Below are 19,118 nucleotides of genomic sequence, written 5' to 3' on the forward strand. Positions count from 1 at the left end.
CCTACCACCCAAAAGGCTCAGGCTGGGTTCGGTTTCACAGGTGCCCTCCAGTATAAAATTACAGAGTAGCACAGCACAAAATAGCATGGCAAAGGCCATTCAGCCCAACTAGTCTATGCTGGTGAATGTTGACAGGCTGTTTCTACTTGTTGGCAAGTTCAAAATGAAGGGACATAAATACAAAATAAATAAAATAATTTGCTCAATCAATCCACGGCTATTTGTGGGACGCTGCTGTGCACAACTGGCTGCAGCATTTCGCCCACAAAATATACAGTCAATTCACTTTACAGTACGTTCTGTGAAGCGCTTTGAGACATCTCAACGATGCGATAAGACGCTATAACAAATGCAAGGAATATTATTATTGTTGTTAAAGAGATCAAATAAAGTAGAATGATTTAGAGTTTAGGTTCCTTACATTGTGTAAATGCAGAATAATGTTGCTTTATAAGCATTATAGAAAGAGTGTCCTGTGGGAGGCATTTATGAAAGATGGGAGCAGAAAGATCAAGAGCCTTGAACAGCCAGTCTGTTGGATATTAATAGCAACACCACATTTGGTCCATGCAAGAAGGCCACTGGAATTATTTAGTTATGATTTTTTTCATGAAAGGAAAAGTTAAAAGTTTTGACAAACCCACTATCCCACAAGCTGCCAGAAATGAATGTCCAATTTAACTGCTTCACGAGACACCGATTTAACGCGAACCGTTATAATAATAATTCCTGTATTTGATATATTACTTTATCAGGTCGTTGGGATGTTTCAAAGCGCTTCACAGAATATACTGTGATGTGAATCGACAGTATATTTTGTGGGCGAAATGCTGCAGTCAATTGCGCACAACAGTGTTCCACAAACAGAAATTATTATTATTTATCTATTTATTTTACTGGAAAGTGATCTGCCAACCAACTAACAACCAGGTTCCTACTTACTATTACATAGACAGAGGCGTATGGAGTAAGGAAACTTGCCTAAGGTTTCGTCCTGCCTGGGAATCGAACCTGGAACCTCGTGTGTGCGATAACCAATAAACTACGGGACTCCACGGTAGGTCGAACAGCCTCCTTATGTTCTGTAAATTTTCTGTGCTTGTATTAAGACTTGTGAAACAGGTCCAATTGCACTAACACTAGCTGAGAAACACACAGTATTAAGCAAGGACCTTCACAGGTACTCTTTCTCCCATCCCCTCACCCCTCACCCACTTCACCAACGCCCTTCTGTTCCAGTCGAGCGTGTGCTGTGCGAAGTTTAACATTCAAATTTTCATCGCAGCCAAAACAGGCTTCTGTTGGATTGGCGCTTGGCAGGTGCAAAGTGAGGTTTTGCCATGTAGATTAGCTTTCCGTTCTGTCAATGACTCAGCCGTGATTCACCCACCACTGTCTGCACTGCTGAAGAACACACTGAACACCAAACTGCAGCCAGCGGAGGCTGCCAGCCACGCAACAGCAATCAATACAGGAGACAAGATTATACATCAGCAGCACAGACTGAAATGTCAAATGCTTTGGAAGGGCAGATGGGGATATTGAATTGCAGAATGATGAGAAGGTTGGGTGATACGTGGTAAACTCGATTCACTCCCCAGCAAACCCACTGAAGGCACATCAACATACGTACCCCCTTTTCTCTATGGTTAATAACAGCATTCATGTGGAGGGAACCCCTCAAACATCTTAATAACAGGTAGCTGATGAACGGGGCGGGAGGATGGGGATTGTTTGTCAGGACACCAGTTAAAACTCCCTTCCTTTGCCATGACATCTTTAATGGCCACCTGTACAGGCACAGATGAGGCCTCAATTTAACATAATTTAAAGTAATAATAATTTGGTCACTCCATCCACGACCCGTTTGTGGGACACTGCTGTGAAAATGCTGAGCACAATTGACTGCCGAGTATCATCCACGAAATATAAACAGTCAATTCACTTTCCAGTATATTCTGTGAAGCGCTTTGAGACGTCTCAGACGTGATACGGCGCAATATCAAAGGCAAGGATTATTATTATTATTATTACCTCATCTAAAGGATGGCACCTCCGACTATGGAGTGCCAGCCTAAACTATGAGCTCAAAGTCTTGATGTCGGGCTTGAACCCCCAATATTTCGACTCAGAATGCGACCAACCAAATGAGCCAGGCTTTAATAAAGAAAAAAAAGAGAAATATTTTGTAACATTGGGAAAAGACAGAGGACTGGGACAAATGAGTTGCTCTGTCAGGTGTCTTCTTTTGTGCAATATGTTCACTGTTTCTTTGAGCAACCGTGTTTAAAGGCGCTATTGACCGCTTTCAAAAGGCCCAGAAGATAACAGGAGGTTTTCAGCGGCTAAAAATAAACTGAAGATAAGTTTGTTCAAAAGATCATGCGATTGAGAAAGTGTTTCATGATCTGGAAATGAATCAAACCCTGGCAAGAAATCCACTGAAGGCTTGTAATTTACTCAAAACCCTCCATTCAAGCTATAAAAATGTTTTTTTTTTTCCTGGACATCAAAGGGCAACTTAAACCATGTGACTTTAATAATTCCTTGCATTTGATATAGTGCTGATAAATGTCGAAACATTTCCAAGCGCTTCACAGAGAACCGCTGTCAGAGAAGAGTGACCGTGGTCTTTGGGCTTCGCTGTGAGGATTTCACATACAACTTTTAACATTTTCATCAAAATAAAATAGTGGACAGGTGAAAGAAGACTGTTTTTTAAACAATTCTGTACAAGATACAGTAAATTCCTGATAACTCAACCCTGGCTTAACTTGTCACAATCAACAACAACAAGATTCCATTTATAGAGCGCCTTTCACGTCGGGAGGACGTCTCAAAGCGCTGTACAGTTGGGTCAGGACCCGAGCAGGGGGGAAATGGTCAGGGGGAGGGAAGGGAGGGAACGAGGAGGGGGTAGAGAGTCGAGAGGGGAGCTGAAGGCACGGTCAAAGAGAAAGGTCTTGAGACCGGCCTTGAAGGAGGAAAGGGAGGAGGCGGCGAAGGCACTGGGGGATAGAGTTCCAGAGCCTAGGGGCTGAGAGGCTGAAGGCCCGGCCACCGATGGTAGGGCGGTTGGGGCGGGGGATGTGGAGCAGACCGGAGCCAGAGGAATGGAGGGTACGGGCAGGTAGGCAGGTAGGAGGGTACGGGCAGGTAGGTCGGAGAGGTAGGAGGGGGCAAGGCCGTGAATGGCCTTGTAGGTGAAGATGAGGATCTTGAATTCGATCCTCTGGGGGATGGGGAGCCAGTGGAGGTGAGCGAGGGTGGGAGTGATGTGGTCGCGAAGCATCACTTACGTTATTAAACTATCAATATCCCAGCCCTATTTATTTATGTTTTACATATATGCCTAATTCCCTAATACGTATATCTCATCATCACTGAGCCCTTTCCCCTTGGAGTGATGAGTTATCGTGAGTTAATTGACTCCTGTTAACTCATCACTCCAAGCAAAAAGGGCTCAGTGATGAGTTGACTGTAATTTCATTCGTATCCATCCAATAATGAACTGTCGATTTTGTTTTAATCAAGTTAGCACTTCGACAAGTCACAGAAAGATGCAGTGATGCAAAGTCAACACAGGTCAGAAGAAGAGTCAATGCTGCTTGACTGATTCAGCCTTGCTGCACAACTGGAACTGGCAGATGTCATCTCAAGGGCAGGCCTGGGAGTTAGGCACTGACTGGTAGACTCATTAATAAAGTTAGGGACTGATAAAGCGAGATCTGTAGAGCAATTGACAGACTGACTCAAAAGTGTAGGCAAGCTAGCCAGTGCTAGTGGATTTAATGACTGCCAACAAGACTGGAAGGTTCAGAGAGAGGCTTGACAACAGAACTAGCAGACTTGCTTTCTACATAGAGGGTTCCAAATGCCTGTTTTGCCAATGGAACATTATGTAGGCGCTTACTTAAGCTACTGCACTGGCCTTGGGGCATTGTAGTTGCTTAAATTAAAGGGTCACAATAGCATTACTGTCCAAAGGCATGACTTATTCATGTATATCCAAATTGGTTAAACTGCAGCTATACCCCACCACACACACACACACGCACGCACACATAATAAAACACTCCAAAGTGTTTTAAACTCATTTAACTTGAATAAACGTTTGCCTACAAAATACAGTCATCACACTTTACACTAAGTCCTGTGAAACGCTTTGAGACATGCTCCCGATGTGAAAGATGCTATATATCAAATACAAGGATTAGTATTATTAATATTGGCAAGTTGAATTCAACCAGTTTTGCCAGCTGCAGAATAAATGTTTCCAAGAAAAATAATAAACTCCAAAATCAAGAGAGGTGTGGTGGCAAAAAGAGGCCATTCAGCCCATCGAGTTTGTGCCAGCTCTTTGAATAGAGCAATTAATGTCAATCCCACTCCCCAGCCCTTTCCTCATAACCCTGCAAACCCGTCCTCCTCAAATACCTGTCAGTGTTTATACCTGGTTTGTATAAATCTTTAATACAGTGCATGACTTGCATCAGTTTTTGCCCTCAATAAATAGCAGGTGGATCAATCAATGTACAGGGTGTCCACAAAGTTCTGCTTTCCCCACGTTTTCTATCTACAATTCACTGACCAACAAATGAAACACGTGAAAGAATGATGATAATTTTTCTAATATTTAGAATCACTTATTTGTATTCAGTACAAGAGTTTGACTGTATTTGGATGTCTAGAGGATCAGTTTGTGTGAGGCCATCATTTTCATGGCTGATAATGATCCGTCGCTCTGTTCGGTGTGACATCTTCCATAGCATGGATGGAGTGATGAGCGGAAATGCATCAAGCGGCTTGTTTCTCCTCCTCCGTGTCTCATATCGCTGTTTTATAACAGGGCATAAGAGGACTTTGTGGACACCCTGTAAAATTCAGTGCCCATTTGCCAAGTTTGCCAGGAATCTTTCTTTCAAAAAAATCTTTCTGCTAACAGTGCCATCGGGTTGATTATGAGCCATGTGTGAATGGCTCACAGACCGCACCTCACGCTGGAAATCCCAACGGCTAGATCCGCGACTGCCTGAACCACATCCCAACCCGTTGCTCAACTCCGAACCGACTAAAAGACAAACACTTCACTTTCCAGGCGTTTTCCAGACAGAAACGTAGACGTGTTCTGTACAGGTTACCGTGTCCACCACTGCTAAATCAACTATCGATTTAGAGACAAAAAATCATCCTCACCCACCCCCATAAAGAAATCTGCAAAATTCAATTTTCCAGTTTTCATTCTTCTCCTTACATGTTTTTGTTAAACACTCTGCATGAAGGGCGCTATATAAATGCAAGTTGTTTTTACGATTCGGTGAGAACCAAGTTCCCCAAGTTTAACGGCTCTGCCCCAGCGGACGATGTCTTGGAGAGTCAAAAAAAAATAACAGCAAATCCTTTACACACTACAGCAATTCCAGGTTGTGCACTGAATACAGCATGTTGTTAAGATCTCCCAGTGACAGGACCCACATCACTGTGACTGCAAAACTCAACAACAACATGCATTTATACAGCAGGGTTGCATCCCAGAATCCCAGAACAGAAATCTCTGTGAATCTATAACTCTTGGCAAATGCAGGTGTTGTCAAGGCTGTAAACCCTAACTAACCATTGTCAGCCATTCTGCAACATAAACAAGGCAGGTTCACCTCTAAGGCAGACATCCACACCTCCAGGGGTTGCTATAATAGATAGCACCCGCTGATACTGTGCTCCATGAAAGCATCTGAAGTCACGCACTGAGCCCCCACCACGCTCAATCTCAATTCGGAATCTGTGTAGGAAGAAATCCTCATGACGTGCAATGGTTCAGTGTCACAGTTATACACCCACTGAGCTCTCCAGCATGCTGAGATCGCTTCAGCAGCTATTAAAAACTGACAAAAGCTCCCCACGGAAATCCACTGCGAAGATTAATCCATCCTGGCATGCGGGATTGCCAACACAGGCACAGTCAGTGATCCCTTGGGGATAACAACTTTACCCAGTAAACCACCCAAAAATTTTGGTCACTCAATCCATGACTGTTTGTGGGACATTGCTGTACACAACTAGCTGTTGCATTTCGCCTACAAAATACAGTCAATTCACTTTACAGTATAATATGTGAAGTCCTTTGAGACATTCAGAGATGTGATAAGGCGCTATACCAAATGCAAGTTATTATTATTGGAATAATAAACCTCACCGCCATTAGGGGCCTCAGCCATATACTGTTACCCCGACTACTTTGCTAATAAATGAACAGGCAAACAATTAACGTTTCAATGTGCGTAAGGGTAAGTTAAAATGGATATTAAGCCACCACTTATGTGTTTTGTGCTTAAGCAATGCAAACCCACACGTATATAATGAAAATTACTCTTATTATGTACTTAACAGAATTGGCTCCATTGAAGAGATCCAAGGCTACACTGGCATTTAAAAACAGGGGATGTGGACTGAGTAGCAAGAGCACATTTACATGTGAGAGGAGGGGGAAAAAGGGGGAAAGGTTGCTGTGCATCAAGGGGAGAGAGAAAATGATTGAAATGAACTAGATGCAGTGAGAGTGACCAGGGCAGTCACATGCATCCACAAAAATACAGTCACTCCATTGGACAATTAATCACTATTGAGACTTTATTGTTGGAGATGTTGCTACTCTTATAATAGCATGCTTGAAGAACGTTACTTTCTCCATTTCTCCTTCGATTCTGCTCTATTCAGCTGCACAAGATGGTACTAGACAGATGTACCCTGACGGACATTCATCATCGTGCCTCGCCTTCCTCCCTTCCCTCCTCCCTCCCTACTGACAGCAGATGAGCAGCACTGCACTCCTTCAGCCAAAGTTCACTAAAGGTTCAGAGCAAACAATTTGATTTGCTTGCTCCACTGGGGGCTCAGGTTTTGTTGAAGGTTGCATCCAACTGTACAGCTGCTCAGTTTGCCTTCGCTGTTTCCTGGCAAGTCCAAATGATTCTCATTCCAACAACATGGCCTCTTCCTGCAACTTAGGGCCAATATTCCACCCTGCCCCAGCCCGGGACTGCACACTGTGGCAACGACGACAATGCATTTATATAGCGGCCTTCACATCGGGAGGACAACCCAAGACGCTGGACGGTGAAGGGTTTGTCCCTGAGCTGGGGGCGGCAGTCAAGAGGAATGGAGGTAGTAGGATGACCGAAGGCGCAGTCAAAGAGGAAAGTCTTGGGACAGGCCTTGAAGGAGGCATGGGGGTGGGGGAGAGAGAAGGCAGAGGGCTCCAGGATGGAGTTCCAGAGGGTGGTGGCAGAAAAGCCGAAGGCCCAACCTCCGATGGTGGAGCGGGCAGGATGCCTGAGGGGAGAAGTAATTGCGGATGTGGGGGAAAGCAGAACGGGTCACGGCATGGATGTGGGATTTAACACACACAATGTTAAACAAGCTTGGGTGAGGGGCACTTAAGCTGCCACAAAATGGGGTGAAGGGGGTGAGTGGGGATGTGGAAGAGGAAGAATGGGCAAGGATTGAAGTCACATCCATCATTTGTTTTAAAGCCCATTATGTCCAATAAAGAGTGCACTTCCTCAGACATTCCCCCAACATCTAGCTTTCTAGTACCTTAATTACAGGGGGAATCAGACAAACTCCCAGATCTCTACCAACCTGCTGCTAAGAGGCACCAAAGTACAGGGCACAGGGGACTAAACCCCATCTGATTCTCTCTCCTCCTCTCCAGCTGGGAGACGTTTGGGCTCAGGATGGGAAGAGTTGTCACCATGATGTCGAGTGTCACACCTACTAATCTGTGCTTTTACATTGCAATGAAAAGAACATTGATTTTGAATAAAAATTAACTCACACTGGCTGTACAAACGCAAGAAATAAAAGAGAAACTATGCAATTTGCTACTTTATTCCATCTGTGCTGGCCTGAAATTAACTATTCCCAGATGAGAACCAAGCGACATTCAGAATGAGCCATTGAGACATGTTGCTCTAAAACAAACGATATTAGTATTTACTGTCAGTTTCCAGTGTTTAATTCTAGTTACTCCAATGTGAAGATCATCACCAGAGCCTTTCCATTTTTTAAAAAAAGAAACATTCCAATCTTAGATTCAAAAGCGTGCACAAAAATCACAAGTGGGACTCAAGTTAAGACGGACGACCCTTCAGCCTATTTAATGTCAGGATCATGCCATTTCTTAATGAGATGGGAAAATAATCCTTGCATTGGATATAGAGCCTTATCACGTCATTGAAACATCTCAAAGAGATTCACAGAATATACTGATATGCTGCAAAGGAAATTGACTGTACATTTTGTGGGCGAAACGTGGCAGCGAATTGCACACAACAGTGTCCCACAAACAGTCGTGGATTATTATTGTTTATTTTTTATTACCCACAGAAAGCGATCCTCCAATCGACTAACAACTGGGTTCCTACTTACTGCTAGGTAAACCGAATCGTGCAGAGTAAGGAAACTTGCCTAAGGTTTTGCCCTGCCCAGGAAACAAAGGCAACAACTTGCATTAATATAGCACCACTCGCGTAGGGTAAGGTCTCGGAGCATTTTACAGGGATGGGGTTGGACACCGAGCAAGGGAGAGGGAAGGATGTGGCTATAGAAACATTGAAAGAGCGGGCGAGACAAAATGGTAGAAAGAGATTTCCAGAGGCTAGAACTGAATGCTTGGCCACCGATGAGGGACGTCTAGCAAATGCAGTTGAATGTAATAACACTCCTGATTTATCATCTCGAATTATTTGTGTTCCTTCAAAATAAAACAACAAAGAGCTTGCACCCAGCATTATTTAAACTTTTAATTGCTTTCAACCCCCCTAAACCCTCCCTCCCCAGACACTTTCTGTTCACAAGGTGGAGTGTCTATGTTGAGCCCTGACATGACAGTGATGGGTAGCAAACAACTGCTTCCGCAACAGAACGGGCCTTTCATTGAACGCCATTTGTGGTCATTGCAAACCAAGCTTTCCACAACTGCGGCATTTCCACAGCAGCGCAGCTCCCCGTTCAGCAGTTGTCCTTTTTAAGTGGCTTTTGGTTGAACTATAAATAAGGTGCAATGACAGCACTACAAACGAATGCACTGATGAAACACTGCATCATGACGAGCCCCTCTGTAATTATGCATTTGATGTGGTGATAATTACAAACACCGGCAAAAAATGTAACCGTTACACATCAAAGCCAGAAACCCAACATTTAGATAAGATGAAAATACACCCCAGGCAAGGCAGTTGACCAGCATGACTTAGATGACTCACTCACCACCCCCCACAACCCACCACTTTCCTCACTCACCTTCACTCCCCCAACTTCGCTGTCTCGCCACACATTCGCTTGTTTCCATCGTACAGAGCTCAAGTTTAATTCATTCACGTTCCATGTTATTTTGGCAATGGCGACTCACTGTGAATCCAGGCTGCTGTCAACACCAACAAGCACTCATGGGAGGCCCTGGATTATCTAAAACTTTCAATCATCCTCCAGAGGGTGTCCCCTCCGTTACTGCCAGCCATGTGTGGAGCTCAGATACTCAGTCATCAAAGGTGGACTTTGCCCTTTTTAGGGCTGTCTTGCTAGTCATCAACTAGTAGGTCCTTTGACTGATCGATCAATAGATCGTTAGATCAAGCAAACAATTAATCAATCAATCAATCGTCCTTTGGATGAGATGTTAAACCGAGGCATTGTCTGTCTGTTCAGTTGGACGTTAAAGATCCCACACGCAATAAAGAGAAAGGAGTTTCTGCCGGGGTCCGGGCTGAAAATTCTTCAAATAAATAAAAATGTGGTCATTCATTTCATGGCTGTTCGTGGGACAGGACATTGCTTTGCTGTGTAGTTTGCAGGTGAAAGTAATTGTATCAAGTAATCTAGCCGGCCAAAGGTTCAGCCTGGTGTAGATAGCGCATGATAAACAGGTTTTAAATTTACTAATGTTTACATGGCCTGAGGCATGCAGGTAATCTAGAGAACACGCCAAATGAAAACATACCTGCCTCGGCAGCACACCGCACGTGGGTGTAACATAGATTGCAGCTACCTCTAATACATGCATTCCAAGCCCCGGGGTAGGGGTGGGGGGGACTATTAAAGGGTATGCGGAATGCATAGGATAGCAGGTGGACAAAAAACACAGGCAGAAATTGGATGGGCCAAATGGCCCAGAGAGCCAAGCGCTCTGGGATGCTGCCCTGCGTGTATAAATGCAAGTTGTTATTGTTCTGTCCTGATTTTGATAACTCTTTACAAATGCTTAATGAAGTTGCAAAAAACACTAATAACAATGCACTTGTATAGCATCCTTCACCCGAGACAGGGTTTAGGAGCGCTTAAGAACGGCGGAGGCTGACGCCTAGCCTGGGGAATGGAGGGGATGACTGTAAGGTCAAAGAGGGAGATCTTCAGGCGTGATCTAAACAAGAGGAAGGAGAGGCAAGCCAGAGGGTTTGCGGGGAGAGAGTTTTAAAACTTTGCGGGTAGTGGCTGAAAATGCGGCGGCCGATGATGGAGCCAAGGGGACGAGGGACAAGCAGGAGGAGAGCCAGTCAAGCGGAAGCAGCAAGTAATGGAGTTGGGAGAAAGTAGGTCAAGAAGACAGGGAGGTGCCAGGGTGTGAAGGGATTTGCAGACAAGTGTGAGTGAAAGGACACCAAATCGCACAACTCACAATGCTGTGAAGAAGTAAGCATTTCCTCATACCACGTGACCAAGAAATGTGTCTGTTCATATGTATATATATATATAAGAAACTTGCATTGCAAATGACAATCACGCAGTGTAGGCTTTCACTGGAGAAATGTATCTTTGTCACAGTCAGATCTTAAACTATCAGATAGAGGAGGACTTTGGTAAAATTAGACCCCGCTGATTAAAGGGTTGCATTCGATGTTGGCTCGGAACATAAAAAGGAGGAAATGTTCTATTTTCCCAGTCTTTTTTTCACTCAAAATACTTCTGCTAACCTTTACCTAGGTGCTCCTTCTCCTATCTCTACTCCCTCTCCCTTGGAAGGGGAATAGAGATAGGAGAGGGGCACTTAGATTTGTTGATGCATGTTAACAACCTTCACGTTTCTTTAAACATGCTCCTCTCTTCGCTTGGGAACCAGAGCTGGGCAGTGATTATTGTAGCTCCACCAATCTGTTGGCACGTACAAACTGTGTGTGTCTATATATTCCTTTTACATCACTACCTCCACGATGAGAAGAGGGTAAGTAGTTTTTAAATAGTTGGTGGGAGGTTAGGCAGCAGGTGTGACTGGCAGTGATCGTGGAGGAGGAAAAAGGAGTCAAACCACTTAAGGAAGGGAAGAAGTTAGTTAACAACCACAAAACGTCTGGTCTCTATCTTTTGTATGCTTACCGGGATACATGTAGCAACACAATGCATCTCTCCAGTGTCTTGCAATTTAGGATCAAGGAAACGTAAAACAGTACATTTTTCTTTAATATTTTTTTTAAAAATTAGCAGCAGCAAAAAAAGAAAATTCAGATCAATAGTCGATTGCACGATCAGCAGGATTTGGTTCCTTTGAAACAAAGACGGCCTGAGATCTGGGTTGCCCTACACACGTTTTTATACCATAGATTTCAATCTGATAACATGACTTTCTGTGCAAAACCAAAGCACGTGGAGCAGATCCAACTGCAAAGTTCCTCCTAACGTCTGGCTCAGTTGGCAGCACTCTCGCCTCCGAAAAGGTTGTGGGTTCAAGCCCCACATCGGGACTTTAGTTCAGTCTAGGTGGAGAGTATCAGCGTGCTGCTCGGGATCAGACCGTTAAATCAAGGTTACAGCAACCCTGTTCAGGTGCACATTAAAGATTCCGCAGCACTATTCAAAAAGAGAAGGGAGTTTCTCTCAGTGTCCTGGCAACGGTGGATTGACTGTGTATTTTGCCCACAAAGTACACAGTCAATACACTTTACAATATATTCTGTGAAGCACTTTGAGACGTCTTAAAGACGCGATAAGGCGCTAGATCAAATTCAAGATATCTGGTTGATTCACGTCATGGCTGTTGGTGGGGCGTTGCTGTGTGCACATTGGCTGCCAAGTTGGCCTAGAAATTACACAGTTGTTGCACGTTACGGTATATGCCGCAAAGCTCTTTGAGACATTCCTCCGACGTAAAAGGTGCGATACCAAATGTAAGGATTAAAATTGTTACAATAAAATCTGTGGGATTTGTTTTGGATTGTGAAATCTTGCTCTTGCCCTTTATTTCACAAGAATGCAAAATATTACACAGGAGGAGCTCAGGGCTACTATGTGTAAATCACAAACTTACATTCGATTTTCTATTTACAATAATCACTTCTCACGAGGCACTTGGGTAACGGTTTGCAGAAGTATTTTGTTAAGAGAAAAAAAAGACTGAAGAAATAGAACATTTTCCTCCTTTTTATGTTCCGAGCCAAAGTCAAATGTGACCCGGTTGGGTTAAGCTCCCTCTGCTCGGCCCCATCAGTGGGTCTCAACCCTTCCCCCAGTCACAAGCTCATAAGAACTCTTCCTATTGCACCTGTGACAGTTCCAACAGCAGCCGGCTACCCAGACAGATACTCTGACCGGGAGAGCCAAATGTTTGCTGATAACTGTTCTGGCAAATGAGTTGTAGCATTGTGAAGTGGAGGGGGGAATTGGGGACATATTAGCAGGGGTAGGCCATTCAGCCCCTCAAGTCTGTTCCGCCATTCAACTAGATCATGGCTGATCTGTATCTCAAATCCATTTAACCGCCTTTACTCCATATCCCCGGATACCCTTACCTAACAAAAATCTATCCACCTTCGTCCTGAAAATTTTAATGGATCCAGCATCTACAGCCTTTTGGGGAGAGAATTCTAGATTTCCATCACCCTTCGCGTGAATAACTGCTTCCTGATTTCACTACTAAATAGCCTAGTTATAATTTTAAGATTATTCTACCTTGTTCTGGATTCCCCCACCAGAGGAAATAGTTTCTCTGTATTGAATCCCTTTATAATTTGAAACACTTCAATGGAGGGGGGGGGGGGGGGGGGGGATGGGGGCAGTGTGGAAGAAAGAGGTAGTAGGGATAGGCAAGGGGAAATGTATTTCTATACCATCAGCGCTCTGTAAACCCATGATAACTACTAGAAGAATGGTCTCGTCTTTCTTCTCTGGGACAAATGCCTCAAGGCACCTGTCACCTTCCTGTCACTGGTACCACTGATAGACGTCAGGGAAACGGCTGTGAGTCACAGTCAAAGGAATGAATTGCTGATACACCAGAGAAACCAGGCACCAGCATTGGGAAAGCTGGAGGAAACAGCAGGACAGGTGGTAGACAGGAGAGAGACAGTATCAGTCAGAAGTGAAAATAAAGAGCAAAGGGATAACAAGGTAGCTCTCTAGACAGACAACATGAAACAGAGGAGATGTAAAGGGAAAAACCCAACAAAACAAGGGGCCTGGTAAAGGCAGCCCTTTTAGCTATTGTTGCACCCCATGTGTCTGTGTCCTTACCAACATCAACCCAGCATCGAGATCAGGTTACAGCAAACAATGGTTTGTATGGGGTTAGCTTAAGATATGGAGGGTGTTCTGCTCACGCAGCAGGGAGCTTGTTTCTCTAACCATAATTCCCCCCTCCCTCTTGTCCCGCACCCCCACCCCCAGCTCGATTGCTTGACCATGTTTGAGGTCCACTTCATAAGGGATTTTTCTCCACAGTACTGTTGCTTGTTGGGGGTGGGGAAGAGATAGGAAAGAAAGGGAAGAGCCACATATTGAAACTACATTGCAACTTGTATCTTGCACGAGTGCTTTTCTTATGTACTTAATACTAAATCTAAGCATTTTAGGTCATGTGTTCTGCAAAGTCCTAGGGCTGAAAAGGAAGGGAACATTCAGCTACTGTATTAAAGATTCAGAATGTCCCTGAGGGAAAGAATCCTCTTGTTTACCTCTCCTGTCCCCACGCCCCCCATTGATAAACGTTTGCATACTTTGTTCTTTGCATAAAAGACTAATAATCCTTGTTTTTGATGTAATGCCTTCAACATCAAACCATCTCAAAACACTTCACTGGGAACGGCTGTGTATAGATGTTCTTTCTATTCACAAGTTCTTATTTTTGGGAGTAGCTGGATGTCTATGACACACGTGGAAACCCATCACCATGCTTAAGAGTATGGTTTCTACATAAACATTCCGCCTTCTCATAGAAATGTTCATGTTTCTGGAGTGGATATATTCTCCTTCCCTGGAGGGACACCCGTTGCTTACCTAATTCCGGATAGCGATAGGCATAAGTTGCCAAGAGCCAAAGCTTGGGGAACCCCAGAGTGTGCACTGGGGAAGTTTCTGCTGGTGTTTAACTAGCTAATTTTCTACCACCACAAAACATACAATAATTGCATTAAAACATCACCATTTTTAAAACAGTGGATCTCAACTGAAAGGCTCTGGTGACTCGAACAGAATGGACCCAAGATACAATTACTTCAAGACGTCATTGAATGGAGTTTAGACTTTAAGCAAAGTCTGAACTGACAATGATCAGTCTGAAGAGGTAAGAATGCTGACTAGGAGGTACTTTGCTCCAAGTACTTTAAATAGGTAAAACGAATCAGGGCCACACCACATATAAAGACTGTTTAGATTATGAGGAGTCAAGGATGCCAACAGATAATTTTTTGGCAACTAATAGTGATTGCATCAAGACCTCCTTAAAGTTATCTCACATGAAAGCATTTGGCATAGGGTTTCTTTGGGTTTAGAACGTTATCATGCTGACACTAGTGACTCAATGATGCTTTTTTACGTGGAGACACGGGAGAGTGACGTAAATGGGAGACAGAAGCATCTGCTCAACATAGATAATTATTTGGGGATTTTGTAGGACTATGGGGAGAGCGCAGGGAAGTGAAAAGAGCTATCTAATTCAATCTCAAAGAGCTGGCAAAGACACAACGGGCCGAATGGCCTCGTTCTGTGCTGCATAATTCTATGATTTTTTCCTTCCAATAGATAACATCCCTTTATTAAAAACCTTCAAGTGAAACTTGGGTAAATAAAAACATAAGAATTTAAAGGTGAAAAACCAAGACCCATCCAGTTCGCCATCTATCATCCTCCCAGTCGCTTGACACATTGTGTCGCAAACTATAAATTGTATCCCAAGATATTACTTTCTAACAGAAATGTATCTAATTTATTCTTGAAACAAACAACACTTTCTGCTTCCACCTTTCTTTTCTTTGCACCAACCTGATTTTGTTTCAGTAGGCACAGCTCAAAGAACCGTGAATTAATTGAATGAACCAAGATGTTTAAAACAATAATAATAATAATATTTAGAGTCATTACTTCCTTGCAAGCGTGCACTTCTCGATTTCAAATAAAAAAAACAAAGCTGGGAATGTTCTCGATGAAGAGACACTTGCTGAAGGACTCGATGCTTCCAAAACGAATACCTGCTGTGTAAGGTGTGTTAAGTGTGAAAAGGGCTCACAAATCACTCCACGGATTGCAATATGGATATCTACTCTGTGACAAACAGTGTCCATTCCAAACGTGTTGACGAAGCTAAGCCATGTTTGATGTAATCCACACACCCACACAGAACATTGGCCATCACAATATTTTATACATTCTATCATCAGGAGGGCCTTTCCATCCCACTCTTGCCATCAGTGCAAAAGTGCATGCATGCATCCTGATTCACACAAAGAATTCTACATGCAAACTGATTCCTGCATACACTGCACATCCGACACACACAACCAGTGTAGTATTAGACCAGATGACAGGTCCTTTCTGCGTTACTCATTCCTTTCAAGACTTTATATTCTACTGAAGTATATAGAATCTGGAGACAAGTCTGCTGATAAACATGTTTGTGTTCGACTTTAATTCCTTCCCCCCCACACCCCCTCTCTCTTTCCAAACACAGTAACCACAATTAGGGTAGTGGGCACATCATCATTTTTTCCATCTTCACTGTAGCATTACAAGTGAAAGGTTTTTTCGACGAGGAACCAAAACCATCCTACAAATTTTATACATCGTCCATTTCATTTGACCAGGAATTAAGGCTGCACCCCAGTTGTCGAGTCCTGTGACAGGGCAGCCCCCCAGGAAACCACTTTATCCACAGAATCTTACCCCCCTCCCCCGCACCCATGTAACCACTGCACATTCCTTTCTGAAGTGTATGATCGCACACTATGGTACTGTTGAGGAGCTACACTTACTCAGGCGGACGCTACAAGAACAATAACCCATTGGCATTGAGCCATTGGCCACAGATCTGCAATTGAAGACTTATTTTCTTCTATTGCAGCAGGAAAAGAGCCTACGTAGTCGGAAGATGTTTACTTCGCACACAATGCAATGAGAATGTTCTACACTTCTGTCTATCGTCCTCCTCCAAACGCCACCAACCCCTACCCCCCCAAAAAAAATACAGGCATTTGTATGAACAGCACATCTTCTTCATTCACAGGGATTTTTCACAAAAGCAACATAGTTGATGTGTTTTCTTATTTGGAAAATGAAACAAATACAGTAAAATGTAGCTGTGAGGGATCTCAGGAACAGTATAGACAACTACACCTCCTCCCCCTGTTTGGTTCCCCTTTCTCCCTCTCCTTTCACCCCCCCTCCCCTTCTTGCTATTCTCCCCCCTTCCCCCCTTTTCTCGCTTTTCTCCTACCACTCTCTCTCCTTTTCCCCCCCTCTCTTTCTCTCGCCCTTTCCTCCCTTTTCTTTCTCTCTCCTTTCCCTTCTCTTTCTCCTTCCCCATGTCTTCCTCTCCCACCCCATCAATTCCTCCCCCTCTCCTTCTTGTTTCTCTCCCTTTCGATCTCCTTCCCCCCTGTCTCTCGCTCTCTTCTTCCTCTTTCTTTCTCTCCCTCCTTCCCCTGACTCTCCCCCCACCCCCTTCCCTTCTCCTCTCTCCCCCCTTTCCCTTTCTGCCCCCCCTTGGCCTCTCTCTCTCTCTCTCTAAGCCCAGCAGCAAAACCACAGCTGAAGGAAGGAAACTGCTTCTCAACACAAAGGAGTTGAACTGTGTGTGTGTGTGTGTGAGTGAGCTGTGTGTAGGGTGTGTGTGAGTTGTGTGTGTGATAGTGAGCTGTGTGTAGGGTGTGTGTGAGTTGTGTGTGATAGTGAGCTGTGTGTAGGGTGTGTGTGTGTAGGGTGTGTGTGTGTGGGCTGTGTGTGTGTGTGTGTGAGATGTGTGTGATAGTGAGCTGTGTGTAGGTGTGTGTGTGTGTGGTGTGTGTGATAGTGAGCTGTGTGTAGGGTGTGTGTGTGTGTGATCTGTGTGTGCAACAGTGAGCTATGTGTGTGTGTGTGTGAGAGAGAGAGAGCTGTGTGTGTCACAGTGAGCAGTGTGTGTGAGTGAGTGAGTGAGTGAGTGAGTGTGGAGGGGGAGAGGGACTCACCCTCACAGCTGCTATGGGTGAAGCTGCACTGCGCTGAGCTGTTGTTATCGTTGCTCCAAATGCAATGAGAGGCTCCTCTTCCCGTCTTCTCACGGTTAGTGCCGGGCTGTGGGGTCCGCCTCCACTGGGCTGTGTAGCTGCTTGACTGCCTGCTGCTGGCAGGAGAGGCCGAGGGGGAGGGATGGAGGGAGGGAGGAAGGGAGGAGAGGAGGGAAAGGGGGGAGAGAGAGAGAGAGAGACCTGAGCAGCAGACAGCAGAGACACCAATCCAAAAGCAAGGCTCATGCCAAGGAAACCATGGAGACAAAGCCTGAGCTGCTCTCAGCCAACACAGCAGTTCCCCCTATTCCTCAACTGGCTTAAATAATAATAATAATAATAATAATAATAATAATAATCCTTGCATTTAACTTAATGTCCTGATCACGTCCTCGAGATGTCTCTCACAGGGCTTCACAAAACATTACTGTGAAACCAATGGATTTCCCTGGGAAATACGTGAAGCAATTTTAATTTTTAGTGTCGTCTTTTGGTGCAAAACAAAACCCACACTCTCAATCCTAAAAAATGCACCCCCCCCCCCCCCTCCTTCCTGGTTGGACACATGTAGTCCAAGAGTTGCACAATCACCCAAAAATATTGGTCACTTCCCCACCCCCACTTTTGGAAATTAGGTGCTCTGTAAGGACCTACAAAGTGGACTGAAGCATCAGCAGCCGATGACTACCTGCACTATAGGTTGCTTCACATGCGGGATGTCCCAGCCAATGCTGGCGCCATACATAACGCAGTGTTTTAGTCGCAATTGGCTCTCGCATTGGGAACATTATTTGCATTGTGACTTGAAACTGATTCAGGTCAGTGCGCCCAGAAAGAGCTGCTCCATCTCTGCACACCTATCCTGGCCAACAATCCCTCCCACCACAAATCAAAAAAAATTGGGTGGTTCACTCCATAGCTGCTTGTGGGACACTGCTGTGAACAACTGGCTGGTTGCGAGGTGCAAAGTTCTAATCTAATCACGAGAGTAACTTTTGCAAATTCCCAGGGTCGAGAGCTTTCTAAAATGTTTCACATTTGAGTGATTGATGTAGCAAAAGACCGTCTCAATGCCAATGGGTTGGCCCGATAGACAAGAGTAGTGAAGATGTTGTGAGTGAATCCATTGGAAGGGGTGAGGGTTTGAGGGTCTTCTGAAGTCGGAAGAAAATCCTGTATTGCTCATTCTGTGAAGAGCAATGGTTTCCTGTGTGGAGTTTATACCAGTGGTTTCTTGCTTGTTTGCAAAATATTATTGCAGTGATCATTAAAAATGAGAACATCAAAAGAAAAGGAACAAAGGGGGAAGGTTGAGACGATGAGCTCAGTGGCTCCAACTTCTTGCTGATATCAATGTGAAAAGTGAGCAATAGCTCGTCAGTGCCTCCAGTGTAAATCCTCTAGTATTGCAACAGTATAGGAAGGATTCATCTAAATATTCTATATAGAATTGTCATTTAATGAAGATGGAATTTTCTTTTGTAAAAATTAACTCAAATTGCACCACAACTCATAACATAACATAACATAACATGTAGGAGCAGGAGTAGGCCATTCGGCCCTTCGAGCCGGCCCCGCCATTCAATCATGGCTGATCTAATCTAACTCCTCAAAAATGATTTAACTCAAAAATGAAAGACGCCTATACTATGTGGA

At 44.3% G+C, this 19,118-nt stretch overlaps 1 protein-coding gene across 1 annotated transcript in view; it reads right to left on the minus strand.

The window, feature by feature from the left end:
- The window catches only part of LOC103180006 (uncharacterized protein C1orf21), a 64,850-nt gene extending 47,265 nt beyond the window's left edge, over nt 1–17,585 (minus strand). Inside the window, exon 1 of the mRNA XM_007895595.2 lies at nt 17,424–17,585. The gene's annotated coding sequence lies outside the window, so the exon portion shown is untranslated. The remainder of the gene's footprint in view (nt 1–17,423) is intronic.
- Nucleotides 17,586–19,118: the final 1,533 nt, after the last annotated feature.

This window comes from Callorhinchus milii, unplaced genomic scaffold (genome assembly GCF_018977255.1).
Source record: "Callorhinchus milii isolate IMCB2004 unplaced genomic scaffold, IMCB_Cmil_1.0 Scaffold5, whole genome shotgun sequence".
In the NCBI taxonomy this organism is placed as follows: domain Eukaryota; kingdom Metazoa; phylum Chordata; class Chondrichthyes; order Chimaeriformes; family Callorhinchidae; genus Callorhinchus; species Callorhinchus milii.